A 17775-nucleotide genomic window follows, 5' to 3' on the forward strand; every position below is an offset into this window, starting at 1 on the left:
ATAATTATACAGGATATAGCTGCACAGTTCTACAACACAAGTATGTGCACCATATTGTGTGTTCACACCCCGCCCCAGGTCAGTTCTTCGTCCATCACCATTTATATGCCTTCCTACCCTCTCCACCTCGCCCCCTTCCCAGCGTTCACTGTTGTTTGAATCCATGAGTGTTTCTTTCTGTCTTTTTATTCAACTTTCTTTTCAAGCATCCTCTCCACTCCAGACTTCTCAGGGAGGAGTAGATGGCCTGGGAGCCCAGAAATTATTAAACAGCCAGGGCTTGGTGGGGCGAGGCTCTGCTCTTATAAAAGTGTTTGAGCCTTATGCAGACTAGGCCATGTGGGACCAGAGCTGTGGCTCCTTTCTTTTCCATTTTTGTTGTTGGCTATCTCTTTTGCTAAAAGAATGTTGATTGTTTATGAAAACATAAAAATGATCTTTAGCAAAATAAAGTTAAATGCTAATCAGTACTGAGTTTTTAGAAATCTTTGTGGCTTATTTAGCAACACAGATTGGTTGGTATAATTCTGTCAGAGGTAATCTGGTCTCTATCCTGGTGGCATTCTAGCTGTGTCTTCCTCTGAGAATAGTGACTTTGACTCTGTGTTTAAATTTTCAGGGTTCCAATGACTGAATAATTAGAATAAAAGAAGGAAAAGATTATAGGAGAGCAATAGACAATAGGTTTTTAAATCTTCATTAGCACACGTCTTGTAGGAGTTTCTGCATTAAATTGATATGGAATGAGAAAGCTCAGTGCTTTCCCAGTGAACCTGCTATGGCAGCCCTCCCTGCCTTATCTGTGTTCCACTGATTGATTTTCCTGGGTAAAGTTTATTGAGCAGATTGCCTGACTCAAGGAGGATAGATAAATGATGACCTGATGTATCTAATACATTAAGTCAGTTGTTTGATCCTTGGTGAACACAAACAACATTTTTTCTGTTTACTTAAGTTTTTCAATTTGTATCAAAAATACTATAATCAGTTCTTAAAAATGAAAAATAATTTAGACATTTCATAATTCTGTTGTAACTGGAAACAAAGTCAGACTTGGGGTTACTCGTTACCCCTTTTGTCAATTTAAAGAGAGATGAGGACCGAGTAGGTACCAAGTGTGTCTTTATCAGAGGAACCAGTAGCCCTGAGAAGGCAGGGGAATTCTGTCCGTAGAGCTGCCTTAACATTCTCCTGGTGCTCGAGGTTTTTATAGGGTTCAGGGGCAAAGAAAAAAAAGGTGAAAGTCTGTGCAGTTAGTCATGTAACAGTGTGCAGAAGGTGGGGGTAGTTGCAGGAACATCTCCTCTGTAAGTTCTTCTGATGTAACACAGGCCCAATCAGCATGGTCCTATATCTAGTGTCCTTGACAAATCTACAAGACAGCGGGGGTCAGGTGTCTCCCAGGAACAGCTGGGACCTGGCACCCTGAATTATCTGTGAAAGACTCCCTGTTTTCTTAGGATACAAAATAAAGATTAAGGATTGGTGGACCAAGTTTCTAATTCATTTATAGGCCTTCACTTTTCACAGTAAATCCTGTGGCTAGACTTTTATAAACAACTATTGTGATTTAAACTTCCCTGATTGTCAGGTCCCTCCCCAATGTGAGCTTTTCTCAACATTCCTGCAAAGGTAAACTTTTTGCTACATTTCAAAGTAACAGCCAGGAGCCATTAAGAGAGAATAACAAGCAAATTAACTATTTCTTAACCCTCATATATCTCTTATTAATTACAATTTAAAAGCTACTATTACTGAAGCCATATTTGTCACTTTTGTGCTCCCCTGTCACTGTCACCTAACTCAGTAACTATTTTCTATTTCCCATACATATTTTAATGAAATTTTATTTCTGATGTATACATCTCTTTGTGTTCTATTTATTTTTTAAAGCAAATTCTAACCATTTTTCTGTTTGATGTACTTTTGAAATTCATCTTTTTCAATAACTGCATAATATTTAATTCTGTTGGAAACTATTAATTCCCTTAGACTTAGTCTTAATTTTTTTTTTTTGAAAGAGACAGTCAGAGAGAGGTACAGATAGGGACAGACAGACAGGAAGGGAGAGAGATGAGAAGCATCAATTCTTCATTGCAATGAACACCTTATTTGTTCATTGATTGCTTTCTCATATGTGCCTTGACCCAGGGGGCTACAGCAGAGCAAGTGAACCCCTTGGTCAATCCAGCGACCTTGGGCTCAAGCCAGTGACCTTGAGCTTCAAGCCAGTGACCTTTGGGCTCAAGCCAGTGACCATGGGGTCATGTCTATGATCCCACGCTCAAGCCAATGACCCCACGCTCAAGCTGGTGAGCCTGTGCTCAAGCTGGATGAGCCTGCGTTCAAGCCAGCAATCTCGGGGTTTCGAACTTGGGTCTTCTGCATCCAACGCTCTATCCACTGGGCCACCGCCTAGTCAGGCAGTCCTATTTTTTTAAATAGATAACTCTAAGTTAAATATCTTCAGGCTTTACTTCTGAGGAATTGTTTACTTGAGATACACTCATAGGAGTGAAATTACTCCGTGGAAGATTATGAACTCTGTCAGTCTGTTCCTAGGTGTTGCCATGTGTTTTCCAAAAGAGGAGTACAGATTTACAAAGTGACCAGTAAATGATTGAGGTACCAGTTTGAAGACTCATCCGTTACAGGTCATCTTACTAAGAAAATATAGTTTACCACTGTATTCACTGTAAACTGTTACCTTAAGGTTATTTTGTTTTCTGGTTCCTTAATTACTTGTAAGAAATATTTTTCTTTTGATTTTTCCTAATTATGCTTCTTATGTGAATTACTGTTCCAATCGTTTGTCTATTTTTCTATCGAATCTTAAGATTTTCTTTAAAGTGTAATTGGTCTATTTATATCTCACAGATGTAGTCCCTGAGTGAGATTTAAGGCAAATATTTTCTCTTCCTTGGAATTTTAAAGATTTATGTTAACGGACAATCTGACTCATCCTTTTCAATCCCAACCCCACTGTACACCATTCACAGTGCTTGTGTGTACCTTTTGGCCAACACTTCATAGCCTTGAACCTCATTCCTGCAGTGACTTCTGCTCCTTCGGTTGGGCTACCTTCTGCTGTAGGCCAGCTGCAGACTAAGACAACACATGGGTGCGCGACATCTGACCAGGACCTCACAGCCTGCCAGCAGCTCCCTTTTAGACCATCTCACTCTCACACTTGATCACGGACTGCCTGCAGATTTCAGGCTTCTTTCTTGTTCATGTCCCTGCACTTGCCATTTTATTTATTTTTATTTTTACTTTTTTTTTTTTTTTTTTTTTTTAGCAAGAGAGAGACAGAGAAAGGGGCAGACAGACAAGACAGGAGAGAGATGACAAGCATCAACTCATGTTGACTCACCTTAGTTCATTATTGCTTTCTCATATGTGCTTCGACCGAGGGACTTCAGCCAAGCCAGTGACCTCTTGCTCAAGCCAGCAACCTTGGGCTTCAAGCCAGCAACCATGGGGTCATGTTTATGATCCCATACTTAAGGTGGCGATCCCACACTCAAGGTGGCGATCCCACGCTCAAGCTGGTGATCCCACGTTCAAGCTTTCCATCCTACACTCAAGCTGGTGAGCCTGTGCTCAAGCCAGCAACACTGGGGTATTTACCTGGGTCCTCAGCATCCCAGGTCCATGCCCTATCCAGTGTGCTACCACCTGGTCAGCCTGAAATTACCATTTCATTAGCCTCTTCTAATGTTAACTTTCCTCTTACTGAGCCAAGCCTGAGGTTCATCATGGGAGCCCTTCTCTGCCCCAGTAACCCCCATCCCCTGGACCAGTCCTTCACTTTCCTCATCCAGCTGTGCTCCAGTCAGCTTGGTCACCTCAGATAGCCTGTTTCCTTTCTGTGCAAAGTCCCAACCTGTCTACAGTGCCTCTCTTCAGGGGTTTGAGTTCAAATTCTCTCTCTCTTCTTTTTATCCTTTATTCTTCACGGGCTACTTCTACTTACTGTGTTTTTCTCATCTTTAAAAATAACACTCCAGTTCTGTCCTATCTTTTGCCTCTTCTTCACTTGAAATGTAGCAACAGTCATATTCATACTTGAGCCAGCAAGCCACTGCATCCTGACTCCTGGTCCCCGCACCCACGCTGCCCCCAAATTACTTGTGAAAGGGCAAATAACACCCTGCCTATCACCAGATCCATTTAAAATCCTTTTGTTTGAGGTTTTCTATTTTGACCTTTTGGAAGAAGAAAACTTCTACCTGAGGGAGAGACTTTGAGGAGTGTTTTCCCCGAAGGAAGGCTAATGATACTGAGGTTTCTTCAGTGACTGAAGGACAAAGACTTCAGGCATTCTCTTCCAGCTCGGCTCTGCAGAGTCCCGCATCCCCTCTTCAGGCATTCTCTTCCCCCTTGGCTCTGCAGAGTCCCGCATCCCCCCTTCAGGCATTCTCTTCCAGCTCGGCTCTGCGAGTCCCGCATCCCCTCTTCAGGCATTCTCTTCCAGCTGGGCTCTGTGAGTCCCGCATCCCCCCTTCAGGCATTCTCTTCCAGCTCGGCTCTGTGAGTCCCGCATCCCCTGAGGAGGCGTTAGTCTCTTGCTATGTTAGGTGATGCCCTGTCTGTTGCGGTAATCTACTAACACACGTAGGCAGTCACTTTTCTTGTACTAACTCATTTACTGCTCACATTATCCAATCCATGAGGAAATTTAAGCCCAAAGAGTTAACTTGTCCAGGGACACCTAGCTAGTAAATGGTGGGGCTTGGATTGAAACCTAAGTGGTCTAGGAGAAGCCAGAAGTTATTGCTGAATACTTTTTAGCCTTTATCTTACTTATTGGACAAGTAACAATTTCTTCCCATTGTTCCCTGCTTGTTCTTGTCACGTTTCTTAAGTATTGATGGTTCCCAGGATTTCACCCTCTCCTCCTTTTCTTCTGAATCCAGCTGTTTTCTGTGTTCTCACTGAGCTGTCCCACAGCCACTGCAAATTCAGCACATCCTGAAACAGAAATTCTCACCCTCCTACCAAACCAGCATCCCTGCCTGTAGCCTCTCCTGGTGAACGGCACCATTGTCACTCCATTATTCACGTTGGGTACCAAAAATTCATTCCAGGTTCCCCTCCTCCATCATCTCCCACCTGGCTTCCAAAGCCCTGTACTGCCTGGGCCCTGCCTTCTTTCCAAGCTCATTCCTTAACCCTCACCCCTTGTTCACTGAATGCCAGACACGTTGGTCTCTCTGCCTCACAAGCCCACCGGTGACCTTAGGGCATTTGTCTTAGCTGCTTCTTTCCTCTGCCTAAAATTCTCATGCTCAAGATCTTTGCATTGCTATATCCTTCTTGACATTCATACTTTTGTGTAAATATCACCTCCACAGGAGGCCTTCTCTTTCTGCCAAGTGTAACGTGGCCATCAGTAACCCTCTGTCAGATTACCTGTCTGTAATTCTCTGCATAGCACTTATCACCAGCTAAAGCTTTCTTATTGATTGATTAGTTGATTTGTCTATCATTTCTCCATGTGATGTAGACTCCACAAGAGCCGTGACCTTGTCTGTTCCTTTAGTCCTGGTGTCCCAAGCACTCAGAGCTGTTTCTTGCATGTGATCAAAATAATATTGATAAGAGCTGACATTTGTGGAGCATTTCCAATGTGCCTTTGCAAATAGTAATACAATATATGATAGCCTCATATGGTAATATAATACACACTTTCATAACAACATACATGATGTATATTATATGTTAATTATAGAACATACAGTATAATAAAATATAGGGTATATATCACACATATGAGGTATATATAATACATAAGTGAAGTACCTACTACATATTTGTATACTATATATACATACATAGATATCCTCACGGTAATATAACAATACTTATTTTTACAAGGTTTTTGAAAATAAAATGAGTTAGAACCTTTTCTCCTTAATTTTCACCAAAGTGATGTGAGTCAGGTATTGCTATTATCATCATCATCATTGGTATTATTTGCCTGGTTTGTAAATGAGGAAACTGAGGTACATATTGGTTAACTAACTAACCTGAGATCACATGACTAATGAGTAGTGGGGTCAGGCTTGTACCCAGGAGTCTGCCTCTAGAACGGATGCGCGGTAAGTGCTTGCTTACTGAGCAAATGGATATAATTCATCACTGAGGAGCTGCCAAATTTCTTCATCTCCTACCCGTGTCCGCCCCACGGCCACAGTGGAGGCACCAGTGTCTCTTGTCTGGGTTTTGCCACAGTTTAAAACCTCCAGTTTTGCTTCTTAATTCCAGTAGAATGGTTCATCTAAAATGTAAATCGGAATTATTTTAGACTAAAATTCAAACTCCTTTTCTTCACAATCCGAATTCTATTCACATCACTCCCATTTCCTCCTTCTCCCCCGCGTGCACCTTGATTCCTGGCACAACAAGTTCCCTTGGCATCCCTGAAGCCCACTGTGCAGTTTTCCAGCTTCTTGCCTTTGTGTGGGTATCCCTTGCCTTGCTTAGCTGGGCAGATTCTCAAGACATACTTCCACTTATTTAAGAACTTTGGGATGTTCTTCCCAACCTTCTTCAGCCCCGAGGCGGCTGCCAGTGTAGGGTGCTTCTCTGCTCTGCTGTTTCATTTTCTGCGTCCTGACGACATGGAAGTACTACACTGTATTGTCTGAGCCCCTCCTGTGCTTCCCCCACTTGCCTGTGGAGCATTTCCATTTTTAAAGGATGTCGATAGCAATTTGATTTCTTCCCAAGGGACTTGTGTCTATTGAGTAAATAAATAAGGTCCACCGCTCTGGGCAGGTCCTATACAGTTCTGATGGTTAAAAATATTTACCAGTTTATGATAATTTCTCAGATGTTTGAAAGTGGATGAAGATCCTGGGATCCATAAAATAAAAAAAAATTCCTTCGGGAATGTGGAGTCTGCTTGCATGAATGGGTGGTTAAACACCACAGCTCCCATTAGAACAGTGATCGGGAACCTATGGCTTGCGAGCCAGATGTGGCTCTTTTGATGGCTGCATCTGGCTCGCAGACAAATCTTTAATAAAAAAATTAATAACGTTAAAAATATAAAACATTCTTATGTATTACAATCCATTCATTTCCTACGGCTTATGTTCATGGTTGCGGGTGGTTGGAGCCAATCACAGCTGTCCTGTGGGACAACACCAAATCTTTATTGGATAATGTGTAACGTACATGGGTCGTTGTATGGCTCTCATGGAATTACATTTTAAAATATGTGGCGTTCATGGCTCTCTCAGCCAAAAAGATTCCCGACCCCTGCATTATAATCTATTAATTACTATTTAGCTTTCTTAAAAGGAGGATCAGTTTTTCTTTCTTTCTTTCTTTCTTTCTTTCTTTCTTTCTTTCTTTCTTTCTTTCTTTCTTTCTTTCTTTCTTTCTTTCTTTCTCTCTCTCTCTCTCTCTCTCTCTCTCTTTTCTTTTCTTCCTTCCTTCCCTCCCTCTTTTCCTCCTCCCTCCCTCCCTCCCTTCCTCCCTCCCTCCTTCCCATCTTTCCTTCCTTCCTTTTATTCTTTTCTTTTCCTTTTTTTTCTTTTCTTTTCTTTCTTTCTTTTCTTTTTTTTCTTTTTTAGTGAGAGAGATTGGGGCTGGTGGGGTGGTGGTGACAGACAGGGACAGGCAGGAAGGGAGAGAGATGAGAAGCATCAATTCTTCATTGCAGCACCTTAGTTGTTCACTGACTGCTCTCTCATATGTGCCTTGACTGGGGGCGCTCCAGCAGAGCCAGTGACCCCTTCCTCAAGTCAGCGACCATGGGGTCATGTTTACGATCCCACACTCCAGCTGGCAACCCCATGCTCAAGCTGGTGAGCCAGCACTCAAGTCAGATGAACCCTCGCTAAAGCTGGTGACCTTGGGGTTTTGAACCTGGGTCCTCAGCATCCCAGGCCTATGGTCTATCTGCTATGCCATTGCCTGGTCAGGCTGATCATTTCCTTATAAAAGGATTTGAACTTAAATTTCAGCATGACATTGAGTTCTATCAGATGTGTTGTTTCATTAACTAAACCAGACTTTGGAGGCTGCCAGGTAGACCTTAAAAAATTATTATTTTTTTAAATTTGTTGATTTTAATGAGAGAGGAAAGGAGAGGGAGAGACAGATAAGAGCATTGATCTGCTCCTGTATGTGCCCTGACCAGGTATTGAACTGGCAACCTCTGCACTTCAGGATGATGCTCTAACCAACTGAGCTATCTGGTCAGGGCCGGATAGACATTTTTGAATAAAGAGAACAGCTGGTTCCTCTGATTTCCCAAATATAGGACAGCCAAAATGGAAATGAAACTAAGGGGACTTCTCCTAGGATGTAATAGTTTGAGTTGAGTGCTCTGTATTCTTTACCCTCAGAAGGTGTTCAGGAAAGTGCAGCCGGGAGCCCCACAAACTTTATACCCCTTAAATCTCACCATTTCAGTCAAATGTGTAGTCAGACTCATTCAGGAAGAGAGACAAATAAGAATGCTGATCATTAGTGCGTTGGTAACACCATGTCGCCATTGGAGATGTTGTTCTTTAAGCCTGCCAGGAGCTGCTGGTTAATGATAATAAATTATAATAATAAGTGACTCTGAGCAGACATTTGCCACCTCTTAAGGAATACTGTCCTAATCTAGATTTCCTGTGTGTGAAGTTTCCCCACAACTGCTGCAGATTTTTCTAAAATTATAATCTATACCTATGGAGATTTTGGTGGAGTTCAAAAGGTGCTTGGGAGGACTCTGTCCAGAGGAGCAAGTGCAGCCTGTTCCTTATAGTGGGGAATGCATGTCCTTCCTTATCTCAGCACGGGGAATTGAAGAGCCAGGATGGCAGAGAGGACTGGGCAAGAGGTGAAATGATTGGTCTTGGTGCTCAGTGGGGAAGGGATCAGGATAGTTCGTTCTTTCAGAGAACCTCAAAGAAAATTGCAGGAATATCTAGTTGCTTTCCAAAATGAAATCGGAGGAGAGATTGAACTGTGGGCTTCTTCTCTTGTGTCCCACACCCATCTTTGTCTTTTCCCAGAGTGTGAGCAACTAGTAGATGTCAGAAAGTCGTCAATTTTTGATGATTTTAGCTCTGAGATTTGCCCATAAAGACCATTAATAACGTCACTTAGAAGATGGCCACCCTCCCCTCATCACTGAAAGGATCATGTACTCAGTAATTTTAGAGGATGTTGGGAATATGAACAGGAGCTCTTTAGAGAAAGTGGCCTATCATATTATTTTTGACAAAGAGAGTTTGATAGGGAGTATTAGAACAGAAAGTACATTTGATTTTGTTTTAAATGTAGCTTTGGGAGATTCACATGTAGAAAAAACTTAACGAGTGAGTGTGTTCTTTGATGGTTGGCTGGCAAGATTACTGTGACTCGTGCTGTCCTTGGGGAAAGGACCTAAAATCTTTGTATCTCAATTTTTCTTAAATTCTAAGTTAATTAAAGATGAGAGGAATAATTAGAAATATGAATGGTGTCCACATTGACTCCACTGAAATTATCTGCTAAGAAGTCGTATCAGTGCTCAAGTATAGAGAATGCTGTGTGGGTGAAAGACACAATTACTCCTCGTTTCTTACACGAATAGAAAAATGAGTGCTTGAAAATAGGACTATTCCCTTGCATTTCTCTCTTGAACTTGTATTTTCTAGCAAAGCCAGTCTATTATCTTTTGCCATTTACGGCACTTGAATATTTAGCAAAATGGCATAAATGGAGCTGATAGTGACTAATTCTGGGTACAGAGTATGTAATGGAGGAAGCAGATGCGATTCCAAAGGTTCATTTCTGTAGCAATTTATAGTGCTCTGAAATAAACTTTCTACTCATTCTTCTACAGTGATATATGTGAAAACAAGTAAAAATCTTTTATTCAGAAGTACGTTCATAGAGATTTACTTTCCTAGGAATAGGAAAGATGGTCATAAATTCTTTGTGTGATTCCAGAGGGAAGAATTGGGATCAATGGTGGAAGTTCTAAGGAGACATGTTTTGTCTCAGTATCAGGAGCTCTCTAACCATAGAATAGTTTTCCCTGTCCTAGCAGTGATGGAGAAGTCCCTCGTGGGACCGGGGTTCGGGACTCTCTGAGAGGGAAGTGGGAAGGGGATTTCTGCACTGGGAAAGACGGTGGACTGCTTCTGTCCACGGGCCGTACTTGTTCTGAATTACTGGTGAAGAATATGAAATAATGTCTTATGTTAGGATAGCCTTTTCTAGTTTGCAGAATGCTTTCACACTATTATATCTTTTAATCTTTATAATAGCTCTCCAATCAAAGGAAGGATGGCGATCCAACATAAGTAAGGCTCTCATCACCTTCATTGATGGTTTGGACGCTATAAGTACCAGATGGACAGAAAAGTAAAATGGAAGGTTCTTGTGCTCAAGGAGCTTAAAAACTACTTGAAATAGGACATACACATGAATGAGACCATGAGGTGACCTGTGTAAATTATGTAACGAGTGACCTGGATCAGTGGTTCTCAAAGTGTGGTCCTTGGGCAGCAGCATCAGCTTTATTAGAAATACAAATTCTTGGGTCCCACCTGATTTAGAAACTCCCAGCATGGGGTGGGAGCATCAATTAGCATTTTTAAAAAGCCCTCCTGGTGATTTTGATGCATGTGCAAGTTTAAGACCACTGATTTATTCTAGCCTAGACCAATGCTTCCTGAACTTGAACAATCATAAGAATCACCTGGACGAGTGCTACTCATTGTGTTGGCCAAGAACTGCTGGCTTTCTGGGTGATTTTTATGTTTCCAAAGTTTGAGAAATGTTGACCTCAAAGCTTGTTAAGGCATAGGTTCTCTAATTTCGCTCTCACACTCTGATTCGGTAGGCAGGACCTGATAATTTGTGACTCCGATGCTGCTGACCCTGACGGTCCTCGAGCAGTAAAGCACCGTGCCTGGCAGAGGAGTGAGCGGGCGTTGAGACGTGTGCCAGTGGCCTGGGACATGCGGGCATGCGGGCAGCCTTCGCGGGGTGGAGGCAGGGCGACCTCATCGGAGTGTTAAGGGGAGGGTTAGGTTAGATAAGTGGGAATTATTTGGGACGGGGAGGATGGGATGAGGGCTGGTGGTGTGAGGAGCACCCAGCATGTTTGCCTGAAGTAGAGCATTCATGCTCGTACACCTCAGCTTGTCCTGCCTGGGCCTGGAGTTTTCTGCTGTCAGCTCTCACACATCCCCCCCAGGTGGAGGCTGAGTCAAGCAGCAGGCAGACAGCCTAGGACCAGGAGCGCCTCCTCAGTTGCAGTTCTGTGGTCCCGCCCCCTAGTGGGACTTTAAAAAACCCTTATCCTTCTCTTCCCCTGCCCCCCCCCCCCCCTTACCAAACCCAGCGTGTGTCAACTCTGCACTTGCTCATTCTCTCGTGTGGGCTGGCCTCTTCGGGCTTGGATTCTGGCCAGTCTCCTCACATTCCATGATAATTTGGTTCTCTCCGGACAACTGTGTGGCTTTGCCCTCTGCTTTCTCCCTTCCCTCGCATCCCCTGCCATCGCCTCAGTCAGTTATAGTGGGGTGAGGGACAGGCAGTAGGGGCGAGGGCCCAGCTGCCATGCCCAGCCTTCTTCCACGTACAGTCGCCTCTGCTGCATCCTGCTGTTTCCTGGGCATCCCTGAGTGCAGCTCATGATAGAAGTGGAAGACAATGGGGGAAGGGCCAAAGGTCAGGCCTGGAGGTCAGAATAAGCACCCTTGGGTTAACGGGGTCACCTAAGTTTTTGACCAGTGATCAAAAAAGTCCAATCACAGTTAGCTCAAATCTGGTGTATAAAGAGTAAATATCCTCAGGGCTCCAGAATATTCTTGTTATTCATGACAGTACTCCCCCACTCGATTTCTGATTGTCCTTGGGTACCCCAGTGGTTCTTGCATGTACAACATAGCCTGTCTCATGGAGAAGGGCTCCCCAAACCACCGAGGAGAGGTAAGATCAGATTCAGGGAACACCAGGACCAGCTGTTGCTTCCCAGTCCTCAGTGGAGCCAGCAGCTGCCCAGCTCTCCTTCTCCAGGTGCACGTGGCCCTCCCCGCTGGCTGCTTGGTCCCTGTCCTTGCATCTCCTCACTGGTCTCTGCTTCCCGATGGCTACTTGAGGATCCAGCCGCAGAGCTCTGTGAGATCACCCCGGGCACCTGAAGTCTCCCTGCCTCTGCTTGCTGGCTATGCTCCACACCCTCTGGTGACGTGGGCGCCTGCTCACCATCAGGAGGGCCTTGCATCCTCAGGGACATATTCTGGGTGCTTGGAAGCTGGCCCCTGGTGGAGCACCCCTCGGGGAGTCTGATGTATCCTGGGTCCCTCACCTCCCAGGGTTGCCCTCACCAGTGAGTTTCAGTCCATGCTTCTGACTGCAGACTGACAGGGAGTCACAGACACTCGGGCATTCCTCAGCTGCTCTGTCCGTCCCTATAGAAGCAGGGTGTGTGTGTGTGTGTGTGTGTGTGTGTGTGTGTGTGTGTGTGTCAGCGACTGAAAGTGAAGCTTGAGTTGTCTCACCACCCACGCCGGTTCCTTCAGTGCCCGGCAGAGTCCCCTTCGTGTGTTGTTTCTGCTGATACCGAGAGATCTGCAATCACTTGGTGAAACTGACACTTGAGACTTCAGCTTGGTTTGTCCGTCTCCAGGCAGTCAAGCCAAAATCCAGGTTTCCTCTTAAAAACACTTCCTGCCAAGGTTCAAAAGGGCAAAACTGGAACAATTTGAGCAACAAAATAAGTAATGAGAGTATTGGATTATAAGCCATGGAGTAAAATAATTATCCCTAAGTGCATACTGTACATAAATAAATAATTGACTACATTAGTAAATGAGGGATAAAGTGAAGATTAGAGGTCTAATCAATACATGTAGAAGGAACGAGATAAATAGAAAATCTCAACTAGGCAAACACTACAGTAGTAATTGTTTCAGATGACATCCAATTGGTGGGTGCTAAAATCAAAGAGCCAAAGTTTGTAGAGAAATAAAATATTTACACAGTCTCAAAATATCTCTCTTAAGATAATTAAGTATAAAAGGAAAAAATAATAGCATTGCCATGAAGAAACCTGACAGATGCTACCTTTAACACAGCCAATGCTAACATCTCCAGGGACAAGATATGGATATTATGGACTCTGATTTGCTGCCCTGAGGAGGTATATTATTCAGGATTCCCCAGAGAAAAAGACCAATAAGAATATATGAAAGACCATTTTTAGCATAAAGATTATTATATTATTATTATTATTATTTTTTTTTTACAGAAACAGAGAGTCAGAGAGATGAATAGATAGGAACAGACGGAAAGGAACAGAGAGAAATGAGAAACATCAATCATCAGTTTTTTGTTGCAACACCTTAGTTTTCATTGATTGCTTTCTCATATGTGCCTTGACTGTGGGCCTTCAGCAGACCGAGTAACCCCTTGCTTGAGCTGGTGACCTTGGGTCCAAGCTGGTGAACTTTTTGCTCAAGCCAGATGAGCCCGCACTTAAGCTGGCGACCTCGGGGTATCGAACCTGGGCTCTCCACATCCCAGTCCAACGCTCTATCCACTGTGCAACCCCCTGGTCAGGCAACATAAAGATTATTAAACTTAATTTTTAATATAAAGGATTGGCTCATGCAATTATGGAGGCTAATAAGTGTAAAGATCAGCTGGGTCAGTGGCAAGCTGGGACCCAGGAGAGCTGATGGTTGGAGTCCGAGACTAACAGGCTGGAGCCCAGGAGGAGCCCATGTTTCAGTGTGGATCTGAAGGCAGGATGAAGCCCGCGTCCCAGTCTGAACACAGTCCAGCGGGAGGGATTTGTTCTCACTTGGGAGAGAGTCAGACTTTCTCTTCTATTTAGGTCTTCAAGAGATCAGACGAGGCCCACCCACATCAGAGAGGGAAATCTGCTTTACTCAGTTTACCACTTAAATGTTCATCTCACTCAAGAACACCCTCACAAAAAAAGCACCCAGGATCATGTCTGACCAAATAATTTAGCACTCCATAGCCTAGTCAAGTTGAGACGTAAAATTAACCACCACGGCAAGGGTACAGTATTACTTCTGTGGTATTCTTGCTAAAATTGCACGACCTAATCTACTCATAAAATCCTTAGACAAACCCAGATTGATGAACATTTTACAAAATAACTGAGCAGTGTTCTTTAAAAACATCATGGTCCTGAAGGAGAAGGAAAGACTGTGCAGTTTCACGGGTTGAGGAGACTAAGGAGACCTGACAATTAAATGCGGTGTGAGATCCTGGACTGGATCCTGGAACAGAAAAGATCATTAGTTGGGAAGCTAATACAAGTTGAGTGAAGGCTATAGTGCAGTTAATAGTACTGTATTAATGTTAATTTCTCAATTTTGATAAATGTACTGTGGTTATATAAGGTGTTAATAATGATATAAGCAGAAACTGGTTGAAGGATATACAGCAACTCTGCTATTTTTATGACTTTTCCGTGAGTCTAAACTTATTTTAAAATATAATATTTTTAAAAAGCTTCCACTGGGTACTCCAAAGACTTTTTAATAACAGAGGATATTTTTAATTTTTTTAAATTTATAACTATTGTTTGTGTATTTTGTATCTACCACTCACCATTTCCACAAATAATTCCATCAATTTTGTTTGCTAGCACCTTTTTTTTTTTTTATTAGGGGAGAGGAGGGGAGATAGTGAGGCAGACTCCCACATGTGCCCCTGACCGGGATTCACCCAGCAACCCCATCTGGAGCCAATGCTTGAGTACCGAGCTCTTTTTAGTACCACAGGCCAACGCTGTGAACAACAGAGCTATCCTCAGCGCCTGGGGCCACACTTGAACCAATCAAGCCACTGGCTGCAGGAGGGGAAAAGGGAGAGAAGGGGGAGAGGGAGGGAGAGAGCAGATAGTCGCTTCTCCTGTGTGCCTTGACTGGGAATAGAACCTGGGATATCCATACACTGGGCCAATGCTCTATCCACTGAGCCACCGGCCAGGGCCTGCTAGCACTTTTAAAGATGTTGAAACTTCTGATTTTCCTTTTTTCCCTCTTTATGTTCTGTATTCCTTCCTGGCTACAGCATCTGTTTTGTAAACAGGCACAGCTCAACCCTCCTGCTGCTCCGTGGGGTCTTTATCTCTGAGATGATGACGCACATGGCTTATCAGGCAGAGCAAAGAGCACTGGGCTGGCAGTCAGGAGACTGGGGCACCAGCATTCTTAGACTGGTTACTAATCAGTGTCCTTCCAGTTTAGTGTTCTGAGGCCAATGGCAACTTTAGGCTAAATACTATATGCACTAGTTCATGTGTGGTTTCCAATTATATTTTCTATTATTTTTTTCTTTTTATCCAAAGTGGGCTTTTTTTTAATCTGTATACATTTTTCCTCTTGTCTTTGGCTTGTATAGTGGACTTCACAGTTTACAGACTTTTTACTCTGGTGTTTCCCTGAGACTTTTTAGCCATTTAAGATCAACATTTCCTTTTTTCTTATTTTGATCAGAAGGAAGCTCTCCTTTATTTTTGCTTCTCTCTGAAATGGTGTGTAACCTTTCTTGCACAGTCCCTAAAATCCTCTCGTGGCGTCCCCACATTCAGACCTTGATGGGCTGAGACCTGGCACAGTTCCCTAGGGAGCAATGGCGGACACACCCCTCCTGCCCTTGAGGATGATGGCACAAGAGCTCTGGGCCAGGGTCCCTCTGCCTATCACTGATGCCAGCAGGGGAGTGGCCAAGGCATGGACCCAGCAGGATGCACCATTAAGAAGTAACCTGACATTCTTGAGAACAAATGGTATATTTAGTTTTTCTTTGTTCTTTTTGCCGGGGTAGTAGGTTTCTCTTGTATTCCCAGTATTTGGGTAGTGGTTTTAGTCCCAGGTGAAGACTCAAATGATGGAGAAGTTGATTGACAATGGAAAACACCTAAGGGCTCTCCCATGGCCAACCTGCTTCTCCTCCCCGGAAATAAACAATTAGGTTAGGTTCAATATATTGCATTAGCGTAGGTTATTCCTTGGTCCCTGTAAAAAATAGAGTGAAAGTGACTTTTTAAAAAATCACCTCCAGCTTCATACAGCAGCCTTTTTGTTTTATTTATTTATTTATTTATTGTATTTTTCTGAAGCTGGAAACGGGGAGAGACAGTCAGACAGACTCCCGCATGCGCCCGACCGGGATCCACCCGGCACGCCCACCAGGGGCGATGCTCTGCCCACCAGGGGGCGATGCTCTGCCCCTCCGGGACGTCGCTCTGCTGTGACCAGAGCCACTCTAGCGCCTGGGGCAGAGGCCAAGGAGCCATCCCCAGCGCCCGGGCCATCTTTGCTCCAATGGAGCCTTGGCTGCGGGAGGGGAAGAGAGAGACAGAGAGGAAGGGGGGGGGTGGAGAAGCAAATGGGCGCTTCTCCTACGTGCCCTGGCTGGGAATCGAACCCGGGTCCCCCGCACGCCAGGCCGACGCTCTACCGCTGAGCCAACCGGCCAGGGCCTTGTTTTATTTTTTGAAGTAGAGATATAATTGGAGTATAATATTGTGTAAGTCTAGGGTGCATGACTTGCTGGTTTGATACATGTATATATTGCAATATGATTACCACCAGAGGGTTCACCAATACCTCCATCAGCCTGCAGCTTCATTGGCATTGATCGGTTACCTTGCATTTCCCTCCTGGCTTGCCTATGCATTGTTATCAGATATTTAATTTTCTTATCTTCCTGTTCAAGAACAGTGAAGTAGATATTTGTAGAGTATAGTATTTAGAACTGTGCCCGACAAAGAGTATACACTGTATTAGAGTTTGTTGAATAAAAATAACAAATTACCCTTACTTTCAAAGGGCTTGCTATTTAGTTGGACAAATAAAATGAACAAATGACAAACAACCAATATATAGAGCAGTATGGAAAAAAATGCCACTCGAGAGGCCTGGACAAGAAGAGGCAGGGCCCGTCTGCTGTGTGCTCTCCTCAAGTCGTCTCATTTATTTTTCTAAATGATTAGTGACTTCCCCCCAACTCCTTGCATTAAATGGTTTGAGAAATAGAGGTTAATTGGCTTTAAAGGACTTAAAATTCTGTAAGGCTGTATGTGTAAAGGTGAGATGTGAACATAGGCCTGTCTGAACTGAAAGCTACTGTTGCCACCTGAGAGAGTGAACACAGAAAGCTTTGAAAGGAGGCTTGAGCTGGACCTCGAAGGATGAATAGGATTCATCACGTGGAGAGAAGTGGGAGCACATAGGCTCTGGGGGCAGGGAAGGGGGTAGTCTCAGCATGAGCAAAGGTGGAGCAGCAGGAAGCACCAAATGTCCTGAAGAATGGAGGTGTTCCCTAGATCTGCTAGTGAAAAGGTGGGGTGAGGGATAAAGCTGGGACATGGGTTGGAGGCAGAGGATAATGAGTCTTGAATTCCAAGTTGAGTTTGGACTTTATTTCATAACCCATTTTGTAAACCAACCAAGATGTTTGTGAAAGGCAGTGATATGATAAAAGAGTGTCTTAGAGGTGTAAGTTCAGAGGTCTGGGTTGCACTGGAGACCCAGAGGGACTATCATTATGAGAGCTAAGGTTTATCGAGTCACCCAGATATGGTGCTATGTGCTCTACATGCTTTAGGCTACTTAATCCTCATAATAGCCCTAAGAAGTGGGCACCATTAATATCACCCCCATTTTCTAGATGGGAAAACTGAGGCTTTGAGAAGTTAAGTAATGACCAGGCTCCCACAGTGAATGCTAGGATGTGATTGCTTCCATCTGTGCTGCGTCTACATGCTACAGCACCTGATGATGG

General features: G+C 43.8%; 1 protein-coding gene across 3 annotated transcripts in view; it reads left to right on the forward strand.

Moving 5' to 3' along the window:
• Positions 1-17775, forward strand: part of FAXC (failed axon connections homolog, metaxin like GST domain containing) — a 66864-nt gene that overhangs the window by 37014 nt on the left and 12075 nt on the right. The window lies entirely within an intron of this gene.

The sequence above is a fragment of the Saccopteryx leptura genome, chromosome 1, assembly GCF_036850995.1.
Source record: "Saccopteryx leptura isolate mSacLep1 chromosome 1, mSacLep1_pri_phased_curated, whole genome shotgun sequence".
In the NCBI taxonomy this organism is placed as follows: domain Eukaryota; kingdom Metazoa; phylum Chordata; class Mammalia; order Chiroptera; family Emballonuridae; genus Saccopteryx; species Saccopteryx leptura.